At 37.4% G+C, this 8,149-nt stretch overlaps 1 protein-coding gene across 1 annotated transcript in view; it reads right to left on the bottom strand.

Annotated features, from left to right (window-relative positions):
- Positions 1–8,149, bottom strand: part of CARPA (Carbonic anhydrase-related protein A) — a 428,457-nt gene that overhangs the window by 380,009 nt on the left and 40,299 nt on the right. The gene's annotated exons all lie outside the window — the stretch shown is intronic.

Genomic DNA, 8,149 nt, shown 5'->3' with positions numbered 1-8,149 from the left:
TGTTTTCGCGTTGTGTTTACCAATTTCAGAAGGCTTCACTGAGTCCAATGCAAATTCTATGATATGGCAATTTCACAAGAAATTTGAAGGATGGCACATTTTAATTTATAACTGAAAAATGTCACTTACCATGTTTTACACCAGACCCCTTTAATTAAGATTTTTAATTTTAACCACACATTGCTTCAAGGAGCAGAAATTTACCATTAAACCGCTTTTATATACGTTCTGTGACGTTATCAAAAACTGAAATGTTAAAATTTAATTTATGAATTTAAAAAGTTCAGATGCCCAAATGCTCACTATCGTATGATTGTAACTCTTCATTAACACGTGAGTATAGATTTGATGTTACAAGATGATCAAGCACACACATTTAAACTGGTTCAATTGAATGCACATTGTCGCTGGGCTCAGATAAGATGAAGGAGCATTCACTAATGTACATTTAATATGTCCAAATTTGATATCTCGGTGTCCATTGGTCAAGGTTAAAGAATGTATTATCAAATCCAAATTTAGTAGTTAGTGTCCATTGATGCATTGGCGACCAAGAGAAAAAGTAATAAGTTTCCAACCAGAGGCCTGTACGAGACCCGGCAGAAACCAGTCTACAAGGAGTCGCGCCTAAAATAATATGCAACACGCATATATTCGTCGATGTTTTCACGAACTGGCGAATGTGTCAACTCCCTTGCATCACGAACCGGCGAATGTGCAAAATATTGATTTTGAGAAAAGCGAAGTTGAAAGTAGCCAATTTTGCGTTACTTGCGAATCATTGAAAAACATATTCGAGCTAAACTATATTTTGAGATAATAATAAATGCTGTGTGAGAAGGTAGTTCACATGAGAAAGAACACCGTAGAAAGAATTTTAATGAACAATAAATGAACAAAGGATTTCATTGAATCTATTCGTCAGTTCGTGAAAACAAAAAAACAAAAAATGGAATATTTTTAGCTTGGTTCGTCATTGTAATTTTCACTAAAACTGCGAATTTTACAGTTCAAGGCTAAAACTTTCAACTTATTTATTGGATATTTATACAGAGTTAAATATGAGGCCAATCATAACATACACCATAACAGTTTAATACGTAACAGTGAGAAACAGAGAAATTCACACAACACTAGACGTACCCGCAAATAAATTTCGAGAATAATAAAATTCAGGAAATAAAATGTAAGGAACAAAATGGTAATACATTGACCAACACTAGTCTGTTATCAAATACAAAGTTAATAAACGCAAAATTGTTGTTCAATTAGTGAGGTAATCTGACATAGAAGTCTTTATAATCAGGATGAGAAATTACTGGTATTACTCCTTGACATAATGACAGCAAGTCCTGGTATTTTTTCATATGCAGTTTTGGCTTTGAAGTAAAAGCCCTTGGTGGTAAATTGTCCTCTTTAGCACTGCGTGGATTAGGAAGTGATATACTTGAGTGTGTGTTTAGGTTATGCGACGTTTTTATAAATATATTGGGACAACCCTTGCGCACTTGAATTTGCATGACTTTTGTCCAGTCCACGGGTTGACCCTCATTTGTTGTTCTAACTTTTAGGATACGCAGGTACTGCGAATATTGTTTCCAATCTAAGACGTCTTTAGTATGTAACTCATGAACAGCATATGGTTGTTTCTTTCTTGCCATCCTGATTACCGGGATGAGTTGGGCAGGGATGAAGATATCTTCACTCCGTCGAAGTGCGTTTTCTATTGTACTGTGAATAGCATCACCTTCACTTTGTCCGTGACTCGTTTCGAAGAAGAAAACATGTATGGTGTTGATGTTTTGTGCTTCATTGTTTAAAAAATAAACGAACATAGAAGGCAGGATACTATTTTTGTTCTGAGATGCACATCCATCGGCGAAGAACGCTACCTGTTTTACACCTTGTTCATCTTTCATCAGCAGAAACTTCCTTAAGTTCGTTGCAACTTCATTCGGACCTTTTTTCGCTAATCCTTCGTGCCAAACGTAGGAATGGCCGTTTTTACTAGCTAATTCATAAATTGAAAAATTATAGGCTGATAATTTTCTTTTGTAATGCAGTTCAGTTTGTTTGCTCTGTGGTAGATTTATGACTTGCTCCATATCAAAGCAAGCAGCCACGAACTCCTGTGGATTTTAGAGCTGTATCTTTCATCGCACTTTTAATTTCCCTCACCTTCTGTTTTTCCTGTATGTGCCTGTTATATTTTTCAATCAAGTCAGAATGATTAGATAGACAATTAGCTGATTTCAATGAGTTGTACGTCTCACACAAACCACAAAGATCTTTTTTTGGAGAACGAAATTTTAACTTCATACATTTAAAAACTGATCTGTATAAGGAGTAACATGCCGAGCTGTTTGGAAATTATTTTTTGAATAGTTCATACATCTTTGCAATACTCAAGTTGGACGACAAGTACTGTTGGCTAGAACTTCTGCGGCAAAAATGAGATTCCATCCTAGGGAACATATTTATGTGCTTTTTAATATCTGTACGCATTTTTTCGTCTCTTTCTTTTAACGTTGTCTGACGTCCACCTCTCTTTTCTTCTTCTACCATGCACTGGTTCTTTAACTTCATTAGCATTGTCCTTACTTGTCTCTCAGCAATTGCAAGTGTGTTAAGAAACATTTTACGACATACTCTTTGTCTTACGTTATTGTCATCTGGTAAGAAATAATGAAGCATTCTTTCCTTCCTCTTTTTGTCTTCTGACTTCGTTGACCTTACAGGAGCATTGCAAACGATGAACTTACTCAACCATTCTCGTTGTCGGGAAACATTTCCTAAATTATAATACGCATTATTAACTTTCATTCTTGTGTTGACATCAAAATCGTTGCACTTCAATCCTCTTGTTTGGCATGTCCGTGACTCACAACGTGGACGAAGCAATCTGCGAGAAGGAAAAACTTGATGACTCTTTTCACTTACATACTCATAACCCAAAGAACGACAGGCTTTTACATTTTTTCTTACTTTTTCCTTTTCGGAAACCCTTCGCTTTACTGGAGTAACATCCTCCTTTTGAGAACCATCTACTTTAAAATCTGTGTGGCTTGATCCCGGAGGGATGTTTTTCTCTTGTACACTAACACGTCTGTTGTGCTCGGCGCAATCCAATTTGAAGTGATTGTAACAAACCAAATCCTGACACGTTACGCATGCAGCAAATATTTCTTCTTCCCAATGCAAGGAACTACATACAGCGTTAACATTCCTCGGTGAGGAATGTACGGACGATTCATTATCACTGGAAGATATAAGAAAATCAGGATCCTTGTCCTCATCATCCGCTAACGTTTCTGAAGAACTGTCAATGTCACTAACTACTGCACTCGAGTCATTGATCACACCACCTGAGCTCTTCTTTGGCACTGACACCACAGTATCACCACTTTCAGAATCTTCTTCCACCCCGATCACAACACCTTCATAATAAATTTTCTCGGGATCCCACCACATTTTTACTTTCGCTCCATATTGCAACATCTTCATTCCATGGGGGAGTGTAAGTTCTTGGCTTCTGACGATGTTAGTACTGCCATCAGTCCACTTCACAAGCACGTCCTTATTCATATCTTCTGAATAATTATACAACGAGCCACACCACTAGAAGGCTATTCTTCAAAATAATATCAAAGAAATATGGCATTTCTTTTATAAACCATTCGAAATAATTTAGTTGCGAGAAGAAAACCAGATGATTGCCAATTTCATTGAGTCTCAAAATATAGACTGTACATTGTTCCAATAGAAACACAAACAACTGTGCCTTACATGTTAACTGATATCTTACAAATGGGTTATATTTCTTATGAAAAAAATGAAATATAAAACGTTTCATTACAGCGGCATCTGTTACGCAAAATGTAGTCGAACTGACACATCCTGAATGGATTGTAAAATGATATCATGTTTTTCTCCACGAAGCGGCGAATTTCATATTCGCCGGTTCGTGAAATTATCACAATACTAGTTTTCATATTCGTCAAAACGTTGTCCATCTTTATCTCCTAAGCAATATTTAATAGAAACTTGAAACTTTGTGAGAGCAAAGTACAAGTTGTTCCAACATATACAGCGTCAAAAACTCAAAATGTCAAATTTTGCACATTCGCCGGTTCGTGATGCAAGGGAGTTGACATATTCGCCAGTTCGTGAAAACATCGACGATATATATCTTACGAATACACAAGGAAAGTTAACTGTGGAAATAACTCTTAATTGAATACCTGAATTACAGTTATAATTAGTAGTTTTAGAAAGTTACTACACTCTGTCCCTGGAATATGTGGAGCCGTATCGGGTCACTACTTGCACAGATACTTGTTTTCGTTCGCTTGCTCAAGAGATACCCGTAACATAGTTAAAGTCCAAAAATCTTGTAGTTCCCAATATGGTAGTCCAGTCTCGACTGGCTAAGATATAAGGAACATGAACATATGTTAATAGCAAACAAAAGTATAAACATTATGTCAACAGTTCCCAATTCTGAATTGTCTACGATAACAAAAACGTGAATAGATATCCTAGAATGTCAGTGTTTATTGGGTTTAGTGAGAGACGAGTGCAAGCAAATTTAAAGACTATACTGGCTATGGAAAGGAAAATCCTGCACCCATTTTTAATGGTTGCTTAACCATTGCACCTCATGCTACCGGTTGGTACCCACGCGCGAAAAGCCTCACCTTGTCTTGATTACCCGTATCCCTCTCCCCTCCCCTCGCCGGTCTTCCCACAATCTAATTAGACTCAGCTGCTCATCTAAAATGCAACAGAATTATCATTCCGCCGCTCGGTAGCGAATCGGGACGTACGTCGATCGCCCTTGCTTATTTATTAGTAAACAAATTAAATTTGCATCGCATGCGGTGAATTCGCATATTCGTAACCCATTGAAGTCGCCTCTTACTGTTTAGCTAACATGGTGGTGATCGCGGTTGACTTTATTTCGTTGTCACTGATTTGCAAATAACGACTCAAGCCCCTCACATTTTGAGTGTTTGGTTTTGAGCGGCCCTGTCGCAACGTAAACAACGGGGACAATGAATCACGGGAAGAAATAGCTTCCTCGTTGCTTGTAGTGAAAGACAGTGGCAAGCAGCTTTTCGAAGAAGGAAGAATTAATTCCAAATTCACTTATGCCTCCCAACACGTTCTTTGTGTTCATTTGGTTTTGTAAAACCACGATAAAGCCCGCTTTAGACGAAAGCTTTTACCTTAACATTTGTTCCATGACCAAAATGATACCGGGTAAAGTGATAAATCTTATCGTATTTCAGATGCCATGGCATATTTCATGGCATTTCTCAAGGATAGGCTCGGTCCGAATAATTTTTCGTAGCGTAACCAATCAGAAGCGACCTCTAGGTCACGAGTGCAGCTGTAATGGCGGCCGCGTGAGATGTAAACAATGCATCACCTCACATTTTTAAAAGCCGATAACTATTCAACCGAGAGTAATAACGGTTCATATAAAACAATATTAGGTACAAAACAATGGCGTTCCATAAATATATACTTTACAACATTCACTGTGCACGTATTGAAGAATATTTTAGTTGTTTCAATTGTAAACACCCTACACTCAGCATAGATGATGTAACTCGACGTGTCTTTCGTGCTGTATATGTTATACATTGTAATCGCAAAGCTTACCGAAATTTTACATGAAATGTTTCCGTGTAAACTACCATCTCCTATAAGATTTTTGGAAGCATTTACGTAGCATTTATGGTAGCATGTTAAAGGTAATGCTTTCGTCTAAAGCGGGATATAGTTGTGTATAAACCTAGATCCTGAAATACTCGCTTGCCTGCAAGGCGTTGTGTGTGTTGCCGAACTCGACGGCCATTGAAAATTGTCTATTAAAATCCACTTATCGGCGTAGTGTTAGGCAACACACATAATGCATTGCAGGGAAGCGAGCATTTCAGGATCTAGGTGTCCCATTTTTCTTGCCGTGACTGAACCCTTGAAATGAAATATTGTTAAATATTATTCTGGTACCATCATAAAGAGTAAAAATGTTACAACAGCGCGCTATGACCATAGAGGCCCAGGGTTCGAATCCAGGATTGGGTATGGATGGGTGTTCTTTGTAAGTGTGCCTTCATCGTTTGGCAGAAAATCCAAGTAAAAATAAACCAAATCAATAAAGAGTAAAAGGTCCTACCGATGGTGTACTGGTAATGAAGGGGTTCTGAGTTCCAGTCACAGCGTAGTTCGGATCCCACTTTCAACTATAGATCCAGTCCAAATTAGGCTATATGTGCGTAAAGTTGACTTAAAAACAAACACAAAGTGTAAAACTTTGGTTAAATCTAAAACCAACATAAAATAAGGTTACAAAATATTTGCCAATGAAAATTGCGCAAACGAAAGTGACAAATTGCAATAGAACCTCTCGTGACCCTGTATAATTAACTCCAGAGTCCGACGGTAGAGAATCACTGGTATAAATCAAGAGAGTGGTACGGCTATATTACATGCACTATTTTCCTACGTGCAAGAAATTCTACACAGCTGCCTGTGTGAATAACCAATAGCATATCTCGCGAGTCACGTTTTTGCTTACGCTGACTTCGTTCTTATGACGCATGTAGAATAGTCGCATCACGAAAACCTGTATCTATAGACGCGTGCTGCATTCATACACATCTGATCACAGGAACAAAACAGGCATTTGTTGCAATATCTGGTCTCCCATGTTTTTTTGTATGTCTTTTCATAATTTTAATAATCCAGGCCCGTAGCAATGGGTAGGCTGGGGAGGGGCGGGGGCTGAAGCCTAGGGCGCCATTCGAAGGTACTTTTTAAGACAACAAAGTCAGCATACTCAAGGAAGAAATGTATACTTTGCAGAGATAAGGAAAGATGAAAAACATGCAAGGTGTTACTCGACCTTTCTTTTCCTTCTCTTACTTGTAGACTTATATTCTGGTAACACCCACTGTTTCCCTAAATAGTAGTAATAGTACGCTTTTAAAGATGTTCATCAGACACTAAGACATAACTGATTTTTCTTAATATAGCCTAAATTATTACCTAATCAGTTTTTCTTCGTTTTCTCATTTTGAAAATTTGTAGGATATATCACAAACCGTGGCATAAGATGAGAATATCGAAGGATGCACAGAAAACGTCAGTGCTTGGTAGTGCGGGGGGTAGGGAAAGGGGCAAATCACAATCCTGCTTAGGACGCTGTATTAATCATCCAATCAATTCCATCGTCACGCTTAACCACAGGTAGAAATACATATAAACTAAAAGATACATTTTTAAAGAGTTAATTATTTATTAGGATATATTGGCGAGGTTCAATTATTTTTGTCCACTCTAAAAAGTCATGATATCTAGGCTTACCATACATTCGGGATTAACCCGGACAGTCCTGCTTTTTTAGTGCTGTCCGGGGTGATGTCCGGGATTGCAAAATGTCCGGGGTTTTGAGAATTTGAACATGAAAATAGCTACCGGTATTGAATATTCACGACCAGAATTTAAAACAAACAAGCAATTTCTGAAAAAAGTCATGTCTAGTGAAAAGTGCAACTGACTCAACTAACAGATAATGCTACCTAGAACAGAGAGGTTTCCTAAGCATCAGAAAATGTATTATTCAATTAAACGTTTAAAAATTAATTGATTGATTTTATAAAATAATTTTAATATTTTTCTTGTACAATTTATAGTTTAATGTTCCAATAAAATATTAAGGCTTTTAAGTAATTTCAATTTATTTTTTAAAAAAAGAAATGAAATTCAGCAGTAACGAGTTGAGCGCCAATATGTCCTGGGTTGGACCCAAAAAATATGGTAAGCCTTATGATCTCCCCCTCTTACCTGGGAACCCCTGGGTAATAGAATTAGTGTAGAATTTTCAATTTACTTTACACACACAACAGCCGAGCCCTATTCAGAATTCAACATTACATGAAAATCCGGGAGTTCTAGAAATATCCAAATGTTCTAATCGAACGTTGGTTAAGAGTTCCTATGACTTGTCTGGTTGTTGATTTCATGCGTTCTCTTTTCTTAAAAACTATGAATCGGGTTATAGGGGAAAGTAGGGCAACTATAAGTCAGAAATACCATTTGTGGGCTCATATATTTTAAATAACGACCGCCACTTTATCAC

Source organism: Lepisma saccharinum, chromosome 6 (genome assembly GCF_977018435.1).
Source record: "Lepisma saccharinum chromosome 6, izLepSacc3.1, whole genome shotgun sequence".
Classification (NCBI taxonomy): domain Eukaryota; kingdom Metazoa; phylum Arthropoda; class Insecta; order Zygentoma; family Lepismatidae; genus Lepisma; species Lepisma saccharinum.
This window is presented reverse-complemented; position numbering and strand designations above follow the sequence as displayed.